A 24,618-nucleotide genomic window follows, 5' to 3' on the forward strand; every position below is an offset into this window, starting at 1 on the left:
ACTTCTTGAAAGAGCAGTGCTCAATATATCTCCTGTTCATAGTGAAGATTGGAGGACTGAGATTATATCTTTTCTCCAAGGCAACTGCCTTTCAGATGACGAAGCTTATAATAAGAGAATGGAGGCAAGAGCACGACCATATGTAATAATAGAGGGGGAGTTATACAAACATGGAGTTTGCTCTCCACTACTCAAGTGTCTATCCAAAGCTGAAGGTATAGAATTGATGAAGGAAATACATGCAGGATTGTGTGGATCTCACATTGGATTTAGACCTTTGCTGGGGAAAGTCTTCAGACAAGGATTTTATTGGCCGAAGGTAGCTTCGGATGCAGCGGATCTAGTTCAAAAATGTGAAAATTGCCAAAAATGCGCAAGAGACCAGAAACAACCTTCATCGTTAACCCATCTAATACAACCAACCTGGCCATTGCAAAGATGGGGCCTGGATTTGTTAGGTCCACTTCCACCAGCACAAGGCAATTTAAAATATGTTGTGGTGGCTGTAGAATATTTTTCCAAGTGGATTGAAGCGAAGCCTTTGGCCACAATAACTTCGGTCACAGTCCAAAAATTCTTTTGGCAAAACATTGTTTGCCGCTTCGGCGTACCAAAGGCTATAACTGTGGACAATGGAACACAGTTTGATGCCGAAACCTTCAAGGAATTATGTGATCAAATTGGCACGAAGATCCATTTTGCGTCAGTCAGACATCCAGAATCAAATGGACTTGTCGAAAGAGCAAATGGTATTATAATGACAATGAAGTTAATTTTTAACCGGCCCAAAGGAAAGTGGCCGGAAGAGTTGATTAAAGTGGTGTGGAGCCACAACACGACTGTATCAAGATCAACAGGTTTTACGCCATTCAAGCTATTATTTGGTGACGAAGCCATAACCCCAGAAGAAGCTAAAACGGGGTCAATAAGAACAACAGCTTCGACTGAAGACGAAGCTGATTATCATGTAGCAAAAGACACTATAGAAGGGGTCAGACTTCAGGCTGTGAAAAATATTAATAAATATCAAGCCGAAACAATAAAATGGTGCGACAGAAAAGTCCGGCTGAAAAATATCAAGCCAGGGCATCTGGTACTTCGGAGAGTGGCTAATCCGGACGCAGTAGGCAAACTACAGTTGAAGTGGGAGGGACCTTTTCTAGTCGTATCTTCGTCAAGGCCTGGTTCTTACAGACTAAAAGATATGGATGGCAATGATATTCCTCGTTCTTGGAATGCAGATGAGCTTCGGCGGTATTATGTATAGATTCATGTAATCTTTTTCTATTTTTCTATGGCACCTTTTTCCTTTCCGAAGGAGGGGAAAGGTTTTTAATGGGGCCATAGTTTGTAATCTTTTCCTTTCTTATTCAGCTCTACGAGAGCAAAATCACCCAAATATGTAAATGTAAAATCTGAGCATGCACCATCGAGTGCAGAGAAAAAGAAAAAACAGGGAGAAGCTCGAAAGTTGTCCCTAAGGGGATGTAGAGCATGACGAAGCTACAAAAAGCCATTCCTAAGGGAGCGCAGCGTAAGTTTTCTGCTCAAAAGTCGTTCCTTAGGGAATGCAGAGCCAAATACCGTCGAAATATAAGAAGAAGCGCGAAAAGTCAACGCGAATACCGCCGAAATAGAAGACGAAGAAGTTCAAAAGACGTTCCTTAGGGAATGTAGAACTTACACCGAAAAATAAACGGTGCAGCCGAAAAATAAACGGCAAAGAGATTTCAGTCATTCCTTAGGGAATGAAGGTTGTGGATGAAGCTTCGGATGTGTGTGTTTGGGCATTCATTTGCACGATACATAACATCATACATTGCATACATAAACATTCATTTAGACATACATAGAATCATCATCATCATCATACCATACAGATACAAACAGTTGCTTCGGCTCTAAGAATGTAGCTTCGAAAGCAGACTCATGCTTCATTGTGTACGAAAAGAAGGGAAGGTGTTTTTCGCCTTCGGCTCAAAAAGTACAAGTTTCGTTCACATCGAAGCACTTCACACATTGATGGAAAGGTAAAAATATATTACAAGGTATGGACAAAATTTACAAAGTAGACTCTAATTCTTAAATTACAATATTCTTTACAAAGGTCAATACAAGAGTTCTTAGAGTTTTTTCCACAGCTAGCTATTCCAGCTTCGTCACTATCTATTGAGCTTCGGATCATCTGCTAAGCTTCGGCTTTGTGCTCTTCAGCTTTGTCATACTGTACATATTAAAGTGTTGTAAGCAAAATCCAAGTTTAAAGGAAAAGGTAAGCACAAGGTATGATTTTGTTACCGGCTTAAGATGACTTCGAGCTTCGTCACCAGCTAAGCTCCATCCACCCTTCGTCCATACTAGCTTTATAAATCTGTTTCCTATGCTTCGAGCAAGACTAGGAATATCAATCAGATCTGCTGGTGATAAGCTAAAGTTCGGTCTTTTGACAATCTTTCCATGTGTGCAACCAGATTTCAGGAAGGCAACAGCTGTGCCCCGAGAAGATACCAGGGCACAGAAATCGCCATGTCCAGCTATAATTTCATCAAGAGCATCAATTTCACCTTCGATGTGTTCGAAGGACCCTAGCAGGTCTTCGATTGAAGGACTAAATTTTTCGTAGCTGGCTCCAACCGAATTGAAGATCTGCTTCAGCCGTTGCACACATCGGTTACTGAACTCAGACATTTATTTTGAAGCTCTGTCAATATTTTTTTGCAAATTTGAACTTTTTTCGACCTCAGCTTCAAATTTTGCATCAAACTTCTGCTTTTCTTGTTCGAAGCTTTCTGACTTTGAGAGAAGCTCCGTATTCAACTTTGCAATTTTAGCTTCGGCTTCTGCCAATAAACCCTCTGCTGTCTGAAGTTCAAAGTCCTTCTTTTCAAGAGCCGATGCTTGATCTTTTATTTTGCTTTCTAAACCCTCAATTATAACTTCATGTTTTTTATCTTCAAGATCTTGTTGCATCCTCAAAGCTTTACTCAATAGCATACTCTGTGTAGGAACAACCTTCGTTAGAAAGCACCTTCGTTGTTAAAAATAATAAAAAGTTGAAGAAAAGTTTTTTACCTTGAAATTAGAATAGAATAAACTACCGACGATATGCTGTCGTCGGTAGCGGCTAATGTCTGTCTCAAGCTTCGGGAAACCAATACTCTTCGACAGAGTATTGATAACCTTCGCTACGGTTCGGTCTCGGAGACGGCCTAAGCTTTCGTCGTCAACACCGCCAAAGAGTAGCACCCCTGGTTCATATCCACAGGATATGGCATAGTCTCTCAACTCTTCTTTCTCAGCCTTCGACAATTCTTGTCCAATTAAGTTTTGAAAATTGAAATTTTCTTCTTTCGAAGCATCTTCGGCTATTTCCTTCTCTTTCTCAGGCACTGTGGCCACGGCCGCTTCGGCAACTGTAGCAGCTTCTTCTGCGGCCATGTCAAGAAGTATCTTATCAATATTAGAAAGTGTGCTTTCTAGATTTGCATCTTCGGTCGGTTCAGCTTCGGCAGTTGCAGCTTCAGTAGGTGCAGCTTGGGTAGCTGTAGCGCTCTCAACAGCTGGTGCCTTTAAAGCCGAAGCTGGTCGTGGTGTCTCTTCAATAGCTTCTGTCACAATAATAATTCTTCGTTTTTCGAAACAGCTGCCTTCTTTGCTATCGAAGACTCCTTCTTCTGAAAAAGCTTCGTCAGATGTGGCGCCAGTGGACTTAGCTTGATAGGCAAGGATTCAGTCATTACCTTTAGAATTTCTGCCACGTCGGTAGCAGAAGGTGTTGCAGGAGTTTCTTCTTCTATATCAGTCGCCTTCTGCTTCGGAGCTATAACTTTTCTCTTCTTCGGAGCAACTGCTGTCGGCTTAGGGCTCAATTTCCTCTTCTTCAGGCTTTCTTCATCTTCTTTTACCATTCTAGCGGTCTGTCTGCCCACAACACTAACAACTCTTTTTCTTTTTTGCCCTTCGGCAACTTTGTTCAAACGCTCATAATCAGGATATTCAAAATTTAATGCATCCATTACCCGATTCAATAAACGCTTCGGACGAGCGCCGAAGGATGCAGTTAGCAACTGATCTTCTTTTTTCGTATAGTTCCCTAAAATCTCATTACACATAACTTCGATCGTGTCCAACCATTCTTGGCAGGGTTCCTTAAACTGTTTTTTGAACTTAAAGTGATAAGGCAGCCGAACGAGTTCACTCTCTTTCTTCTCTTCTTCAAGCTTCGGCATACCCCACTTTCTCAGCGTTGGGAATACTCTGTTGGCTAAGTATTCCTGGACTAGATCCCTAGTTCCAATATGTTCAGACACAATTCTGAACTCATAAACAACATCTTGGCATGGATCCCCCGGTGTCATGTTGCACTGAGGCCTAGTCAGCCCGAAGATTAGCTTCAACGGGCTCTCAACTAGCTTCTCCTTTTCCTCATCAATTTTAACATAAAACCATTCAGATTTCCAACCGGTCGGCCATTTAGTACGATAGCTGACCACCGGTGTCTTCATATCCTTTCGATAAGCAAAATTATAGTAGCCGAAGTTCTCATGCAATCCGTCTTCTCTAGCCTTTGTCTGGTAATGAAGTTCATGTACTCGGCAGAATGCTTCGACGAGCGGCTCTGTCCCTTGACTTCGGAGAACCCAGATGTATACGCTAAGCCTGACAATGGCGTTAGGGGTCAGCTGATGAAGGTAAATCCCGAATTTTTCCAAGACTTCTGCAATCATTCCGTGTAGAGGAAATCTCAACCCTGCTTTGAAGAAGCTCTTAAAAACTACAACTTCATCATTTTCTGGTTTCGGGATAGTCTCTTCCCCGCCAAACCGAATCAACCCCTTCTCGGCTTCTCTGAAGTAGCCTAGCTTCGTCATCATAGTCATATCAGCTTCAGACACAGTCGATTTCCCAAAATCCAGATGGCTGGGCTTCGATGGCATAATGATGTTATAATCAATCTCTCATTCATTAGCATCACCCTCTTCAATATCTACCTGCTCAGTTTCAACAGCGGGTGATTCTTCGTCAGCAGCGCCTTCAGTCACAACCAATCCCGACCGCCTCATAACTTCGGAGATCAGAGCAAATTCAGCAGCTTCGGCTTCCTCTCCGTCGCGAGTAAACCTAGCTGTTGAGCGTACCTTGGCCATTTGATGTTGAATTTCTTGCGTTTTGACGAAGTTGAATTTTTTTTATCTTTGCTGAAGCTCCCTCTTGTCACGAAGATAGAGCAAAGTGATCCTTTGGTTCAGAATGCAGTGAGCAAGCTTCGGCTATAGTAAAATTTTTTGGCAGCACAACGATGCAATAGCAGTAAATGCTGTGGTAACTTCACACCTACCCGTCTGTTTATATAGTGCTGCAGGTGGGAAGGTGAATCGTCAAGCCGCTCGCACCCATTGAACAGTCACCCGCACTCGCTGAACGGTGGACCATAGTGCCCAAGAAGCTGAATCGCCAGATCGTGCGCACCCGTTGCATGGTGGGACCATCCTTCACTCGGAATATTTTAATCGTTTCTCAGCAACGAGCTCAGGGAAGGTGTTTTTCGGACCTTCGGCATTCTGAAGTCTGAGAGAATTTTTCACGGGTCGAGCTCGTCACGAAAAACGATCTGGCACCGTGAAGGGGCTACTGTTGGGGGTCTGCTTCGTCGCCGAAGGTCTCATAAGAAGAAACACCTTCGGAAGATTGACACGAAGCCGAAGCTATCAATCAAAAGGCTTCGGAGCATATTTCCAAATGCACCGACTTAAGGATGAAATGACCAACTGGCCCATGATAATTTGTATTATGATTGTGAACCTTTGTAAAGGGCATGAATGTAATTCCCCACAGGCTGCGTCCTGTGCCTATAAATAGATGAGCAGTACCCCCGTACTGTTCGCGCTATCTTGTAATCGTTCGCGCGCAACATTTGGATTTTTGCCTTCTGTCAAGCCGAAGGTATAAATATAATTGAATATCGTATTTAAATATTCAAGTTTGCATAATGAAACATATGAATAATATTATGTGTTTGTTCGTATTGTCTTTCATGTTTCATATGTTTCATCTTTCATTATCTTTTAACTGTAATGATGAAGGTACGTCCTTCAAGACCTTCGTCCGAAGATCGTTATCTCCTAAGGGAAATAATGTTTCGAAGGACGAAGGACTTTAACATTTAATACTTTGTGTTGCCTTGTTCTTGACTCATAGCATTTGAGAACAAGTCTCCAACATTAGTATAGTTTTAAACATGATGCATGCATAATCTAATAATAATGGAATCAACCTTCGTTGATTCCCCACTTCCTACATATATTGCACTTTGTTACTTGATTTACAAGATAAGGGACTACCAGAAGGTGATAAGGTAAGAATGAAAGAATATTTCTAGGTGAGTGTTTGAAAATTCTTTTGAAGTACTACGTAATATCTGAGAAGATGGATTTCGCTCCGATACCAGCTGTCACAGAACCTCCCAAGGTATAAGGTCCACCTACAGATGTCCTTGTCCTAAGGACCTCAGACAACCATATAGATGCACATAATCAATTGACAAGTTCGATCTTCTGTATCAACATCATACCGCCGAAGAACGCGCGCTTCACCCATCACACAAATATTACATCATATCAGAGGAAAGAATAAGCGGAAACAGATTACAATACTTAATTTACATTCATAAAATGTAGAGAGAGAGTATTATTACAATACCGGGCGTTAAGAGTGCATAAAGTATTATTACAAACTAGGGAGGCAAAACACCCTCCCGCACAAAAGTTTATTGTTTTCAAACTGGGAGGCAGACATCCTCCCACACCCACGATCACGGATTTGGCTCCTCTTTTGGTACCACCTTTGCACAGAAACAGCAAAACTCTGTTGTTTCCTCACCTACAACAACATGGGTTCAAAAACCCTAAGTGTGGAGTGTACTTTCGCAAGTCTTACCCGAATAAAGAAAAGACTGTTTGAGGATATGCTGGTTTGAGGGAGTCAAGGTAAGGCTGATCAAGCATCAAAGACTTTATTTGCAGAAATGCTTACTTATAGTGGATCCTTAAAAATCCAGTTTTATTGTCAAGTTAAGCAAAGTTACCTGCATCTAGAGTTCTTTCTATCATAGTTCAAGCACTTGGCTTATACTAGTCATCTTTTATCAACCCTTTACTTTGCTGGATTGCTACGTGTAGGGCAGTGACCAAGTCTTCATGTCTGAGAAGTAACGGCGATCCGAATCGATTAATACCCAGCTGGGGATCTCCAACCACACGACATATGTAGCACTTAACCCTTGCATATGTCAACTCACCACCGGGTTTCTCAAGACCAGACCAGGTTCACGCCAACCGAGAGCACAGATACACCACCGTCCAGCCTCTTGCCACGGAGGGTACACGCTACTCTCGCCATCTCTCCACTCCCATTGCGTGTTGGTCTTTCTGGTATTGGTCTGCCTGAGGCAAAGTTTACCCATGACGAGGCATATGGCTAGTTTAAGGGTCCTTAACCAGCAAGCCTACATCGACACGGTGCTTAATAGTCTCATACAGAGACACTACATCGAGACTTCCTTCACATGCAAGTCACCTGCCCGGTCTCGTCTTTATCATTTAAACCCAAAGTTTGGTACCTGACAGACGTACATCTTTTTAGATGTTGAACCCATCATGGCCATGATGGATCCACCATCAAGTCTTTTCTTTGAAAACTTCCCATCCCATATGGAGCATCATCTTTATTTTAAAAACAAAACATTTTGGTTTTCTAAAGCACAGCTAAGCATCAGAAAACTTGTAAGTAAAATAGGTACTCAAAGAATGGTAATCAGTTCCAAGGAAGGAAATGCAGTAATTGTTTAGCACCCAACTCCTATCACCTAATGCATCAATTCAAGTGATAAAGAGTTTAAAATCACAAGGAAAGGGTAAATGCACCGGGCTTGCCTTGTGTTGTAGGGGACTCGGGATCTGTTCCACAAATATCAAAGTAGAAACTGTTCTCGACAGGTGGAATTTTAGCTGGTGGGGCAGTTTCTTCTTCGACAATCACTTCTTCGTTTTCTATACATGACAATACATATACATGAATGCTCATGTGATGATATGAATATGCAGTTATAATAGGAACACCTTAAGTTATATCTTGAATATAACTTTCCTTCACGGTACTCCTGAATCACTAGGATTTCCTGAGTTAGTACCCTATTAGGGTTAGGCCAATTTTACCTTAGGAAGCTAGGGCTTTGGGTTTAGGTGCAAACAATGTCCAAAACATGTCAAACTTTACCCAAGGGCTTTAATCACAAAATTAAGCTTACACAAAAAGTTTTATGATTTTTTTAAGTTATCAATTTAATTCTAAAATTCTAAAATACTAGGTTTAGGCATCTTTAAATACTAAATAATTCATGGTTGGGACTAAAAATCTTGGAACTATTTTTATTAAATACTAGAGGAATTTAGGAGTCTAATAAAATTGGTCTCATGATTTTATCATTTTTCTAGAATTTTCTATAAATTTCCTAAGCCTGGTATAAAAAGAAAAAGGAAAGGAATGAATAGTAACGGGCTCAAATCAGCCCTAGCCGGCCCACGAACGGGGAAAACACGAGCGCGCGCCCGCGCTGGTGACTTTGCGCAAAGGTCCCTGTCGATTTGAAAAACCCGAAAAGAGGTCGCGGCATTATTCATGTGTCTCTCTGACATTTGCGTAAAACCCCTCCCCTTTTTGTTTCTTTACCGCGTTTGGTCCACGATAGAACAACGTCGAGCATCATACCGGAGCCGCGATTCTACGGCGATGGCGGCCCGAACAAGAGACAATAAGCACACGAATGTCGTGTGCAAGCCTACTCGGGCAAAAGCCCTCACTCAATTTGAAGGATTTAACCCTAATCGATGCTTGTTCATGGTCATGGCGGTGCAAAGGCTCCGATGAGCGCGTTCTGGGCAACTAAACGCAGTAGTGCTAAAATTGAAGCTAGGGTGAGCTTTACTAGGTCACCAGAGACAGCGTACATGCACTAATTTGGATCGAACGGGGATGGAAGAGTGGGTCGACAGAGGGAGTGTCCGCGGCGGCATTCTATGGTGGTGACGCGGTGTTCCAGGGTTTTGGCTGCGGTAGAGTTCAATTGGCTGACACCGTAAGCAACCTGAGGCTAAAGGTATGCCAAAACAAGAGGTAGACAGGTAGGTACTGACCCGAGGAGGGCTGGCCATAGGTGGATATTTCACGGCGGCGACAATGACCAATCCCAAGGAAATCCGATGATCTCCGTCGATGGTGGATGAAAAGAGATGGCTAGTGAGCCGTTAGCTTCGTAACTAAGAGGCGAAGACCGACACTCAGTTAATTTGGACATAGAGGGTAAGGGCACGATGAATTTATAGGACTGGTGACCCACGGCGGCGGTCTTGGTGATAAACTTCACCGGACCCGTTGGCAATCAACGGCAACGTCGGACGCGGTCCTTTTCTAGGAGTTAGACACGTCTCGCCGCGACAGTAAGACGATCAAATCAACGATGTCGTGGATCAACGGAGGGAAGTGGCACCGGCGACCAGGTACGGCTACAAGGGCTAGTGGCCGCGTGGCGGCCGGGATATTCGCGCGCCACGGCAGCGATCTTACCTAGTCCGCGAATATCGCTGCGAAGAGATGCCCGTTGAGCACATAACTGAGATGCGGCGCGAATCATAGCGTCGATCAGTGCCGGCGGCGAGGTGCTCCGCACCTGAGATCTTTTGTTACTGTAGTATTGCAATCGTTCTTCAGAGCGCCTGATAGAGCAAGTTTGGGAGTAATTTACTCCAAAAACTACACAGCAGTAGGCCAAGCTTAATACAACAAATTTGTTCACGAATGTTAGGGCTTCAACTTTGCCACAGTGACCCTAGCCTTAACTTCATCGAATTAACCACAAACTGCCTTCAAAGTTAACCAAATGTCACTGAACTTAGGTTTTCAGAACTGAAGTTGCCTGATAGCCCGACTTCAAGTTCATTTATCTCCAATTTTTGTACAGCACCAATGCTTAGTCACTTAATCAAAGTTGTACTCCTATCAAAGCTCTACAACACTGTTGCATTGACCTAGGGCAAAATCTTCATAAACTGAGAAATACAAGGCTCCAAAGTTGGCTCAATTTCACTGAAATTCAGACTTAGCCACTTAGGGGTTCTTAGGTCTTTTTGCAAATAAGTCCAAATTTCTCCACACTACTTGAAAATCCTCCAATGTAAAAGTTACTTAGTTCTTAGTGTTCTATTACTTTGATTATGGCACTTTGGTCCAAAAGTGCATAGAATTTGAATTCACCCCCCTAGGGTACCAATTAGGGTTTTCTAGGGTCTCTTCTAGGGTTTTGGGCACTCTAGAGTTTTTGTGCCACATACGTTCACCAAATTTGATATCTTGTGAACATTTCCAATGACTTTTGAGATTTTACTCATTTTGGCTTACTACTACCCATATGCCCTAATCCCAGGGTTTGTTGTCCTACCCTAGGGTTAAGCACACTTCAAGTCACCACATCACACATGTTTTGAAATTTTACCTAGTGGATGCATTCTAGGTGTAACAACAAAATGAAATGTCAATGCATATGATGTCATGCTCAAGTTTTAGTGCTAGTGACACCAGGGGTGTTACAGTCTTTCACTCTAGATGAGGATCTTAGAGATGATATAGTACAAGTCTCTTAGGCCGAGAATGAAAAGCTCATACATGCCTTTTCAGAAGAAGAAGTCAAAGCGGTGGTGTTCAGTATGGAACATAATAAAGCACTAGGGGCTGATGGATTCTGGTGGAATTTTACTAAGTCTGTTGGGAGGTCATAAAAATGATCTTATGGTTTTGTTTCTTGAGTTCCATGTTGGGAATCTCCCTTTGTATAGTCTTAACTTTAGGACTATTGTTTTGCCCTAAGAGTAATGAGGCGATTATTGTTCAGCAATATTGATCGATATATCTCCTAAATGTTGGTTTTAAAATCTTCACAAAGGTGGCGACTGTCATACCCGGGTTTCGGGGGCACCAAGACCCGGGCGCTAACATAATCACCAAGTGTGCTAGGACCAAGTCTTACACATATGATGACTCATTGTACAGAAACGAATGTCAAATCTTTACTATATAATAGGAGTTCTGTACAAAATAATTAAATAATTACATCATACGAAGACAACGATCCAACAACCCAAAGTTGACTGGGAGACGACGGCCTAGACCTCTCACAAACTCATCATAGCATCCTCCATGCGCCTCATCCTACGGTACCTGTTCTTGACCTGTGGGGGTGTGAGACAACAAGGGTGAGCTCACATACATTGATCGCTCAACATGTTGGGGGGAATAATGTGCATGCACCCGCCAAAGGTGGGAGCCCATGTGAAGTGTAAGGCTTACCAAAGAGGATGGTTAAAGCTGAGCATTGCTTTTAAAGTTGATCAAAATTTTATTAGCAGTTACTAAGTATAAGTAGATACCAAACCAGAGTAATAATAGATCAAAATTAATAATAAACCACAATGCGATGCAAATGACAAACTGAATTTAATTCCATAAATTAATCATGCGAGAGTCTTGAGCTGCTCATGACCGCGAGCACGGCTAGTATACCAGTTTTACACTCTGCAGAGGTTGTACCCTTTACCCACATGTCATGCCACCCGGTTGCCAAGGTGTCTAAAAGTCCCATTCATCTTTATCGAGGAGACCAGGTAGGGTAACACTACGAGGTCTTTACAAAGTTCCACTAGCTTCAGAAAACCCGCTACAATTTCTAGGGAGCACAATGTAGGGATCCCCTGTCGGTGTTTAGTGTCCGACCACACACCCAGAGTTACCCTTGTGGTGCTTTTGGGTAGGACGGTGTTGTTGATTGTAACTCAATGGTTCGTGCTGGGAGCATGAGAGAGAGAAGCGATTTTCTGCAGGTTCGGACCGCTTGGAGAGGCGTAATACCCTACTTCCTGGGGTGGATCTTTATGTGGTGTGTTACAAGCGGCGTCTCCTGAATGGAGAGAAACTAATGAAAATAGGTAAATGTGAATATTTTTTGATGGGGTTCCCCTAGGCCTTATATACACGACCGTGGGACACTCCTTGCGTACATGATGATCGCGTATCTCCTAACTAATAGTGAACCGACTAAACCAATCTCCAAAAATGCCGCCGACTCATCCCTGACCCGCCCTGACATTTGAGGGTGTGATGCGCGGGAAAGTCGGACAGTTTCTTAGGATAGCGCATGATTTGATGGACTGTCTGGGCTCGAGTTTGTTGCCTTCTCAGATCGACCTATTCTGCCAGTAGCTTTTGCCTGGCCCACGAAGAGATGGCCTTGCAGGGTAACTGGCCCAAGGCCCCGCGCAAGGACCTTTCGCCTTCTAGTGGACCCGGGGGATATCTGTCCTCCACAAGCCCCCAATATTTGAGTTGATTTTGAAATAATTAGCCCAAAGATTCTTGGTCCAGCCTATGGGTTTGTTGTATAGCCTGATTCTTGTTTTTGCTGTTGGGTGCACCGAAGGTGCACCCATTGGGTGTAGCCCCCGAGCTTTGAGTGGATTTTAGAAATAATCCATTCAAAGGTATTCATCTTATGCTTTTGAAATCAGCATTTTAGCATTGAGTCACTGTAGAACTATTGGGTGCACCGAAGGTGCACCCAATGGGTGTAGTGTCACACCCGGGTTTTAGAGACCCGAGCCCGAACATAATCACCAGGTGTGCTGGGACCAAGTCTCACACATATGATGAATCATGGTACAGAAACGAATGTCACAATTTTATTATACAATAGGAGTTCTATACAAAATAAATAAATAAATAAATACATCGTAAAGAGACAACAATCCAGCAACCTAAAGTTGACTGGGAGACGACGACCTAGACCTCTCACGAACACATCGCAACATCCACCATGCGCCTCATCCTAAGGTACCTGCTCTTGACCTGTGGGGGGTGTGAGACAGCAAGGGTGAGCTCACATATGTTCATCGCTCAACAAGTTGTGGGGAATAATGTACATGAACTCACCAAAAGAGGGAGTTCAGAGGATGTGTAAGGCTGATCAATAAAAGGGGTTAAAGCAGAGCATTGCTTTTAATAAATTGGTAAAATTTTATTAGCATTTACTAAATGTAAGTAAATACCAAACCATAATAATAATAGAACAAAATTAATAATAAATCCCATGCAATGCAAATGACAAATTGAATTTAGTTCCATAATTTAATCATGTGAGAGTCCTGAGCTGCTCTTGACCGTGAGCTCGGCTAGTATACCAGTTTTACACTCTGCAGAGGTTGTACCCTGTACCCACAAGTCGTGTATCCCATGTCGCCAGGGTTAGTTAGACCCTTAGACACTACCGAGGTGAATGGCTAGGGATCCACTATGAGGCCTTTACAAAGTTCCACTAGCTTCTGAAAACTCGCTACAGTTTATGGGAAGAGCACTTGCGGGAATCCCTCATCTGACCGCCATCGCAGCAAAATCAACCGGAGAACCTCTCTGCATGCAACTCCCCTACTGCCCTTGCCCCTTTCGGGTAAGGTAGTCTTCCACTAGCTTTCCTAATTACTCAGCCAAGGGCGTCCCATTCCACCCTTATGGTGGCACGTGTTTCTCAAGTTAAGCTCCATGTTCCAATTAAAGATAATGATGATCTTGACATGAACATAAATAACATAACAGAATAATTGGAACATGGATATAATGATAAATTAACCCATAACCATGTAAAGCAATAGCAAAACTACCCAAGTGATTCAGGGGTAAACAAGGTAAAAGATAATCAGACTAGGGTGACCTATTGGGTCCCATCAAAATTAAACATATACATTGAATAGTGATAATAAAGAACATTATTGGGTAATAGAAGTGGTCAAGGGCACAACTTGCCTGCGACTTGAGATTTCAGGTACCAGGATGATCCTCAGGTGACTCGTGACCTCACTGCTAGTCGTAGCAATACAAACAAACATGGTATAGACAAAATTAACATCACACCAAACATAAGAACAAATTGTATAATAATAATCTACGCAATGCTATGAGATTGTAGGTTCGAGAACTATTAAGATCAGAGTTGTGGTTAAGGAGGTATGATTTATGGAAGATCTATGTGATTCAAATATTAAACTATATTATAAATTGGTTAGTATAGATCATATGAGATATTATTCTATAAATAATTACCTCAACTTTATTCTAAGTCATTATTTAATTAAAGATCATCTAGTCAAATTATAACCATAAGATCATAATACTATATTTAATATTAAAGAAGTTAATCCAATAGGCATAGATTAATCTAATTAGTTAACAAATTATAAAAGTAGGGGATATCATATAACAAATGTTTCTATTGTGTAGTAAATAATTATACGAAGCTAACGCAGCTGGAACGAGTCAAATCGGAATTAAAACAGAGGAGTTACGAATTTCTGAAGGTTTTATGTATTTTATACGAGATTAATTAAGAAATAAATTTTAATATCATTTTCATGTTAAAATAGTGTCATTATATGATAAACGACATTATTACAAAATTATAGGAACTGGAATGGATCAATTTGGAGTTCATATGAGTTTTCTATGATTTATACAAGTTCTAGCATTTATTTTCACATTAACAATCCATTTTCTAAATGATTTTATAATTTTATTCCCTATCTGGACTGCGCCTCAAATTCCAGAGAAATCAGGGGCAACGGCGCAAAAGTTTCTAAGACTCTGTGAACAGTCCCTATGGACCGAGGGTTCATTCTAAATTAACCGAGGGGCTCATATGTAATATCGCACGACGAAAGGGTATGCACTAATTTGGACCGTTAGATCAACGGTGGGTGGCGCAGATTAGACATGACTTTAATCGGAACGGTACGCAATCAGCATCGTCCGATCAACTTTCTACGCTCTAGATTTTAAAATACTACTATCAATCCTGTCCACACGATGAGCGATCCATGGCCATGGCGTACACAGCCGAAGGGGTATTTCTCAGATCTAATCCCAGCTGTACCTACACGATTCGACGGTGCATAACCCCTTCCCCATGTCCGACAGGAACGCGCTGTGGCGCGTGGGGGTCCACGACGGACGCCATCGCTGGAATACCCTGGTTCGGCGCGCTGGAGCCCTAGACGCACAACGAATCGATCCTACACGCTCACCAGACGAAAACGAAACGGTTGGGGACAAAATCACTGAAGATTAGGAGACGGTTGTAGTTGTCCACGAGCTGCTCGGATTTTGCGGCCAAGGCAAACGACGGTGAGGAATTGCAGGTACTCTGACGGCCTTTGATCTCCCTAGCTGTCACCACCGCGAACACGACCCCGCCATGAAGATCTCGATCCAACCCTAGCGCCGAATCGCCACCTAATCCGAGAACGGCGGGGCGGCTTCTTCACACTCCGCTTCAATTCCGACGATGGTGGAGCTCGCGGTTAGTGGCTAGGGTCCTGTTGACGCAAGACGGCTATGGCTGGGAGGGTCCCAACTTTATACGCGCGAAGAGGTGGTGTATGAGTCAACTGGGTCCGAGCACCGCGGATACCGCGGCGGTGGTTGCAACGGTCGCCCGCCATGCACTTCAAGGGGAGGAGAGCGGCGATCCCAAACCTCGGGGCCCACCCACCAGTGAGTGCGGTTACCCGGCCCCACCCGACAGTGCCCAGAGCTCGCGCGCGCGGTCATCCGGCTGGTTCCGCGTGACCGGCGCCGATCTCGGCCACGACTGTTGCGGCGAGGTTGGTGAGATAGAGGCTCTGACCAGCGGGTCCTAGGTGTAGCGGGTTGCGCGCGGTGGAGAAGGCTGTGCCGCACGGGGTTAAGAGAAGATGGGCCGGATTTGGGGTTGGTGGCCGAGTTAGAGTTTTTCCCTTTCTCTTTTTATATTTTCCTTTTCCCTTTTCTATCCCTTTTAATTTCTAAATTCACAATTTAAATTCCCATTTAAATTCAAATTTTGTGGTATGGTGAATTTATTTATTTTTGATATTTATTTTGTGATAACTAATGCTTCCCTTTCTCCGATTCTAGAATTCCAAATTTAGGACTAAATTCCCAATTTGAATATTGATATCTTTCTATAGATTTTTATTACTAATATATGCACACTGTTGGAACTTGCTCTCCTTGGCAAGTAGATCCAACGGGGAAGTGGAAAGAGTGCAACAAAGTTTAATGTGGGATGACAATAGCTCTGTTAATCTGGCCTCTCAAGGGCACTATACGGGGGTATTTATAGGTACCCAAGTGTCCAACGTCCCAAGGCAAGGACGTTAATGCCCTCGGGTACCCGGACTATCCTCAGAATATTCCCACAATGGGAGGTTACAGACCGTCATTACGAAAAAGCTATTACAGATGAGACACGTAACATGCTTGTCCGCGCGGGGCCCGTTACAGTGGGCCGAATCCCACGTGGGCCTCCGGGCGAGATGAGGACGCGGGACTAGCAAACTCCATCGGAGTTTGGCCTTCGTCTTGCCATGGAGAGGACGAAGGGCGACCGCGCCGGTCATCTCGCCTTCGTTGGTGCAGCGAGGCGACGAAGGCTTCGAGCGAAGGGTAGCGTCTTCGCCTTCGCCCCAACACACACACAATTAAACTTCAACATGATGGAGTAGATATATGTTTATTTTAATTATTTTATTTGTTTGATAGATGTTTGAAATATGAGAAACACTCATATTGTTTTCTTTCTTTTTAGAAAAATAGTATCTTGAATGTGGGGTAAGCAGTAAAAGTTACTTCAAAATTAAGTATTCATGTAAATAAATGCTTATGGTGCATCATTTAATGAAATGCCTAATCATTTAGTTGAATAGAAAAATTTTCTATTACTCCTTTTCTAAAATAATTCTTGGTTTTCAAAATTCAGTCCCCAATTTTCAACTTTCAAATATAATTTGAGATATATGAATTCACTTTTTTATTCCTTCATATATTTATTTTATTTTTTTTTCTTATACAAATTTTGGGCCTTACAAATCCTACCCCCTTAACAGAAATCTCATCCTCGAGATTTGTAAGAAAAGGGTGCATAATCATATTGTCTCAGAAAATATGCACAAACAAAAATCTCAGCATGATGCATAGTTTATTAGCAACACATAGGGTCAATTAGAAAGCATTATTCCTCCTAAAATAGTATCACACTAACTACTAACTAAAGTAACACTTAGATCTTACAAATAGTAGTAATATATATATATATATATATATATATATATGTTTATGTAGCTTGATGGAGCTGGTGGTGGTGGTGTAGGTAGTGGGCATTGTTGTTGTTATTGTCTTTCCAACCGTGCTTGCCTCATTTCTTGACGTATCTCCAGTCGGTCTTGACATATTTCCTGGTGTTCTTGCCTTATCTGATTTTGCATTTCGGTAACCATGTTTGTCATTTGTTGTATTACCATCATAGAGTTGGTCCCCGCAGCCGAATTACATCCTATCATTAAACCTTGGCCTTTTAGAGGATGGAGATTGGACTTTATAGGAGAGATTCATCATTCATCATCGAAAGGGCATCGGTTCGTGTTAGTTGCCACTGACTACTTTACCAAGTGGACTGAAGTTGTTGCCCTGAAGAACATGACGCACTGGGAGGTAATTGAGTTCATAACTGAGCATATCATTCATAGGTTCGCCATTCCCTAGACTTTTGACTACAGACCAAGGGGCTTCTTTTATGTCAAAAGAGGTACATGAATTTGCCGAATTATATAGGATTAAATTGCTTAATTCATCTCCATATTATGCTCAGGCCATTGGACAGGCCGAGTCCAGTAATAGAACATTGATTAGCCTGATAAAAAAGAAGATATCTGATAATCCTAAGCAGTGGCATAAGATTTTGTCCGAAGCATTGTGGGCTCACAGAATATCTAAACATAGTGCTACTAAAGCATCTCCTTTTGAGCTTGTCTATGGGCAGGAAGCAGTGTTGCCTGTGGAAATAAGTTTAAATGCTGTCAGGTTCGCCAAGCAAAATGATCTAACTGTTAGTGATTATTATAATTCAATGATGGATAATATTGATGAAGTAACCGACAAGAGAGTGACAGCCTTAGGAGAAATAGAAAAGGACAAGATCATGGTCGCCAAAGCTTACAACAAGAAGGTCAAGGCTAAATCGTTTCAAGTAGGGGACCTGGTATGGAAGACCGTCTTGCCTCTAAGGAGTAAAGATCGAAAGTTTGGGAAGTGGTCGCTGTGGGGGACAGATATCCCCCGAGTCCACTAGAAGGCTAGAAGGCCTCACGAAAGGCTTTGGACCCATTATTTCGCAAGGCCATCCCTTCGTGGGCCACAGGAGGAACTGTTGGCGGAATGGATGGACGCAGGATTGGATAAGACTCGAGCCCAGACGGCTCATTGGATTTATGCATTATCCGTAGCATTGGTCCGATGCTCCCGCGCAGCACCCTCAAACGTCGGAACTAAATGAGGATAAGTCGGCAGGATTATAGGAAGATAAGTTCAGTCGATTCACTATTACTTAGGTGTACGTTGTTATCATCCACGCATGTAATGCCCCACGGTCGATTATATAAGGCCTAGGAGGCACCTCATCAAAAGGCAGGTCACTCATTAGCCATCTACTCCATTCTCTAGCATCCTTCATACTAGAGAATCCCCCTGTAACCCACTGAAAGGGAAATAGGCTTACACCTTTTCCTAAATTGATTTTGGTGGTTGAATTGCCCAACACAAATAGTTGGACTAACTAGTTTGCTCTAGTCTATAAGTTTTACAGGTGCCAAAGGTTCACAACAAGCCAATAAAAAGACCAAAGATGGGTTCAAATAAAGAGAGCTAAAGACATCCCAAAGGCACCCTGGTCTGGCGCACCGGACTGTCCGGTGTGCCACCGGACAGTGTCCAGTGCACCAGGGAACTCGAAGCTGAACTTGCCACCTTCGGGAAAATGGGAGGCCGCTCCGCTATAATTCACCGGACTGTCCGGTGTGCCAGCGGAGCAACGGCTACTTCGCGCCAACGGTCGACTGCAAACGCATTCAATGCGCTACAGTGCGCGCTAGAGTCAGAGCAGCGCCAGACTGTGCACCGGACAGTCTACAGGACCTGTCCGGTGCACCACCGGACAGCCCAGAGGCCCCACCAGTCAGAGCTCCAACGGTCAGAACCCAACGGCCGGCTGACGTGGCTGGCGCACCGAACTGTGTCCGGTGGCGCACCGGACTGTCCGGTGCGCCATGCGACAGACAGTCTCCCAATGGCCACTTTTGGTGGTTGGGGCTATAAATACCCCAACCACCCCACCATTCATTGCATCCAAGTTTTCCACCTTCCAACAATTACAAGAGCTATAACATTCAATTCTAGACACAACCAAAGAGATCAAATCCTCTCCCAAGTCCGGAATCACTCCAAATCAAATAGTGACTAGAGAGATCGACATTTGTGTTCATTTGAGCTCTTTTGTTTGGATTGCTTCTTTTCTTTCTCATTCTTTCTTGTGATCAAACTCAATTGTAATCGAGGCAAGAGACACCAATTGTGTGGTGGTCCTTGCGGGAACTTTGTGTTCCGTTTGATTGAGAAGAGAAGCTCACTCGGTCTAAGTGACCGTTTGAGAGAGGGAAAGGGTTGAAAGAGACCCGATCTTTCTGACCACCTCAATGGGGAGTAGGTTTGCAAGAACCGAACCTCGGTAAAACAAATCATCGTGTCTCACTCTTTATTTGCTCACGATTTGTTTTTCGCCCTCTCTCTCGGACTCGTTCATATTTCTAACGCTAACCCGGCTTATAGTTGTGCTTAAATTCATAAATTTCAGATTCGCCCTATTCACCCCCGCCCCCTCTAGGCGACTTTCAATTGGTATCAGAGCCCGGTGCTTCATTAGAGCCTAACCGCTCGAAGTGATGTCGGGAGCATCCACCAAGAGGGAGATCGGGACCGGCGAGAAGCCCGCCACAAGCCATGGGAAGGCTCCATCCGGGGAGTCCGCCAACAAAGTGAAGGGATCCCCTTCACACGACAAGTCGCGTCGGAGCGGTGACAAGAAGAAGAAGATGAAGAAGATGGTCTACTACGAGACCGACTCTTTGTCACCATCCACCTCCGGCTCCGACACGTCGTCCATAACTTCTAAGCGCCATGAGCGCAAGAAGTTTAGTAAGATCCCCCTACGCTACCCTCGCATTTCCAAACGTACTCCTTTACTTTCCGTCCCATTAGGTAAACCACCTATGTTTGATGGTGAAGATTATAACATGTGGAGTGATAAAATGAGGCATCATCTAACCTCACTCCACACTAGCATTTGGGATGTTGTTGAGATTGGAGTACAGGTACCATCACCGGGGGATGAAGACTATGATTCGGACGAGGTCGCCCAAATCCGTCACTTCAACTCCCAAGCCACCACTATACTCCTCGCCTCTCTAAGTCGAGAGGAGTATAACAAGGTGCAAGGGTTAAAGAGCGCCAAGGAGATTTGGGACGTGCTCAAGACCGCGCACGAAGGAGATGAGGTGACCAAAATCACCAAGCGGGAGACGATCGAGGGGAGCTCGGTCGGTTCCGATTTAACCAAGGCGAGGACCCTCAAGCCATGTATAACCGCTTGAAGACCTTGGTGAATCAAGTGCGCAACCTCGAGAGCACCAAATGGGATGACCATGAGATGGTCAAGGTTATTCTAAGATCCCTCGTTTTCCTTAACCCTATGCAAGTTCAATTAATTCGAGGTGATCCTAGATACACGCTAATGTCTCCCGAGGAAGTAATAGGCAAATTTGTGAGCTTTGAGTTGATGATCAAATGCTCAAAGAAAATCATCGAGCAAGACGGCCCCTCCACGCCCGAAGCACAACCGGTCCCATTCAAGGCAACGGAGGAGAAGAAGGAGGAGTCTACCTCAAGTAGACTACCCATCGACGCCTCCAAGCTCGACAACAAGGAAATGGCGCTCATCATCAAGAGCTTCCGCCAAATCCTCAAGCAAAGGAGGGGGAAGGATTACAAGCCCCGCTCCAAGAAAGTTTGCTACAAGTGTGGTAAGCCCAGTCATTTTATTGCAAAATGTCCACTATCTAGTGACAGTGACAGGGGCGACGACAAGAAGGGAAAGAGGAGAGAAAAGAAGAGATACTACAAGAAGAAGGGCGACGATGCTCATGTGTGCCGTGAGTGGAACTCCGACGAGAGCTCCTCCAACTCCTCCGACGAGGACGCCGCCAACATCGTCGTCACCAAAGGACTCCTCTTCCCCAACTTCGGCCACAAGTGCCTCATGGCAAAGGACGGCAAAAGGAAGAAGGTAAAATCAAGGTCCTCCACTAAATATGAAACCTCTAGTGAGGAGGATAACTCTTGTGATGAGGAGGATAATTTACGTACCCTTTTTGCGAACCTAAACATGCAACAAAAAGAAAAGTTAAATGAATTAATTAGTGCTACTCATGAGAAGGATGAACTCTTGGACTCCCAAGAGGACTTCCTAATTAAGGAAAACAAGAAGCATGTTAAGGTTAAAAATGCTTACGCTCTAGAAGTAGAAAAATGTGAAAAACTATCTAGTGAGCTAAGCACTTGCCATGACATTATTGCCAACCTTAGAAATGAGAATGCTAGATTAATTCCTAAGGTTGATTCAAATGTTTGTGATGATTCAAATTCCAATCTTAGAGATGATAATGTTAGTTTACTTGCTAAGATTGAAGAATTGAATGTTTCTCTTGCTAGCCTTAAAAATGAAAATGAAAATTTGATTGCTAAGGCTAAGGATTTAGATGTTTGCAATGTTACCATGTCCAATCTTAGAAGTGAAAATGACATTTTACATGCTAAGATTGTTGAACTAAAATCTTGCAAACCCTCTACATCTACCGTTGAGCATGTTTCCATTTGTACTAGATGTAGAGACATTAATGTTGATGCCATCCATGATCACCTAGCTTTAATTAAGAAACAAAATGATCACATAGCTCAACTTAATGCCAAAATTAATGAGCATGACTTAGAAAATGAAAATTTTAAATTTGCTAGAAGCATGCTCTATAGTGGGAGACGCCCTGGCATCAAGGATGGCATTGGCTTCCAAAAGGGAGACAATGTCAAACTTAATGCCCCTCCAAAAAGATTGTCTAACTTTGTTAAGGGCAAGGCTCCCATGCCTCAGGATAACGAGGGTTACATTTTGTACCCTGCCGGTTATCCCGAGCACAAAATTAGGAGAATTCACTCTAGGAAGTCTCACTCTGGCCCTAATCATGCTTTTATGTATAAGGGTGAGACATCTAGCTCTAGGCAATCAACCCGTGCAAAATTGCCTAAGAAGAAAACTCCTATTGCATCAAATGATTCTAACATTTCATTTAAAACTTTTGATGCATCTTATGTTTTAACTAACAAATCCGGCAAAGTAGTTGCCAAGTATGTTGGGGGCAAGCACAAGGGGTAAAAGACTTGTGTTTGGGTACCCAAAGTTCTTGTATCTAATGTCAAAGGACCCAAAACCGTTTGGGTACCTAAAATCAAGAACTAAACTTGTTTTGTAGGTTTATGCATCCGGGGGCTCAAGTTGGATCATCGATAGCGGGTGCACAAACCATATGACAGGGGAGAAAAAGATGTTCTCCTCCTACGAGAAAAACCAAGATCCCCAACGAGCTATCACATTCGGGGATGGAAATCAAGGTTTGGTCAAAGGATTGGGGAAAATTGCTATATCACCTGACCATTCCATTTCCAATGTTTTTCTTGTAGATTCTTTAGATTATAACTTGCTTTCAGTTTCGCAATTATGTAAAATGGGCTACAACTGTCTTTTTACGGATATAGGTGTTACTGTCTTTAGAAGAAGTGATGATTCAATAGCATTTAAGGGAGTGTTAGAGGGTCAGCTATACCTAGTAGATTTTGATAGAGCTGAACTCGATACTTGCTTAATTGCTAAGACTAACATGGGCTGGCTCTAGCATCGCCAACTAGCACATGTTGGAATGAAGAATCTTCACAAGCTTCTAAAGGGAGAACACATTTTGGGACTAACAAATGTTCATTTTGAGAAAGACAGGGTTTGTAGCGCATGTCAGGCAGGGAAGCAAGTTGGTGTTCATTATCCACATAAGAACATCATGACGACTGACAGGCCACTCGAGCTCCTACACATGGACCTATTCGACCTGATAGCTTACATAAGCATCGGCGGGAGTAAGTACTGTCTAGTTATTGTGGATGACTATTCTTGCTTCACTTTGGTGTTCTTTTTGCAAGAAAAATCTCATACCCAAGAGACCTTAAAAGGATTCTTGAGACGCGCTCAAAATGAGTTCGGCTTAAGGATCAAGAAAATTAGAAGCGACAACGGGACGGAGTTCAAGAACTCTCAAATTGAAAGCTTCCTTGAGGAGGAGGGCATCAAGCATGAGTTCTCTTCTCCCTACACGCCACAATAGAATGGTGTAGTGGAGAGGAAAAATCGAACTCTATTAGACATGGCAAGAACCATGCTTGATGAGTACAAGACTTCGGATCAGTTTTGGGCCGAGGCGGTCAACACCGCTTGCTACGCCATCAACTTTTTGTATCTACACCAAATCCTCAAGAAGACATCATACGAACTCCTAACCGGTAAAAAGCCCAATGTTTCATATTTTAGAGTCTTTGGTAACAAATGCTTTATTCTTGTTAAAAGAGGTAGAAAATCCAAGTTTGCTCCTAAGGCTGTAGAAGGCTTTTTACTAGGATATGATTCAAACACAAGGGCATATAGAGTCTTTAACAAGTCCACTGGACTAGTTGAAGTTTCTTGTGACATTGTGTTTGATGAGACTAACGGCTCTCAAGTAGAGCAAGTTGATCTTGATGAGCTAGATAATGAAGAGGCTCCGTGCGTCGGGCTAAGGAACATGTCCATTGGGGATGTGAGTCCTAAGGAATCCAAAGAACCTCCACAAGCACAAGATCAACCATCTTCCTCCATGCAAGCATCTCCACCAACTCAACATGAGGATGAGGCTCAAGATGATAAAGGAGAAGATCAAGAAGTTGAGTCACCACAAGAGGAGAGCAATGATCATGGGGGAGATGCCCATGATCAAGATGAGGAAGATGAACAAGTTCCAAGGCCGCCACACCCAAGAGTCCACCAAGCAATCCAACAAGATCACCCCGTGAACACCATCCTCGGCGACATTCATAAGGGGGTAACTACTCGATATCGTGTTGCTCATTTTTGTGAACATTACTCTTTTGTTTCCTCTATTGAGCCACATAGGGTGGAGGAAGCACTTCAAGATTCGGATTGGGTGATGGCGATGCAAGAGGAGCTCAACAACTTCACTAGGAATGAGGTATGGCATTTAGTTCCACGTCCTAACCAAAATGTTGTAGGAACCAAGTGGGTTTTCCGCAACAAGCAAGATGAGCATGGTGTGGTGACAAGGAACAAAGCCCGACTTGTGGCCAAGGGATATTCACAAGTCGAAGGTTTGGATTTTGGTGAAACCTATGCACCCGTAGCTAGGCTTGAGTCAATTCGTATTTTACTTGCCTATGCTACTTACCATGGCTTTAAGCTTTACCAAATGGACGTGAAAAGTGCCTTCCTCAATGGACCAATCAAGGAAGAGG

Source organism: Zea mays, chromosome 10, assembly GCF_902167145.1.
Source record: "Zea mays cultivar B73 chromosome 10, Zm-B73-REFERENCE-NAM-5.0, whole genome shotgun sequence".
NCBI lineage: Eukaryota > Viridiplantae > Streptophyta > Magnoliopsida > Poales > Poaceae > Zea > Zea mays.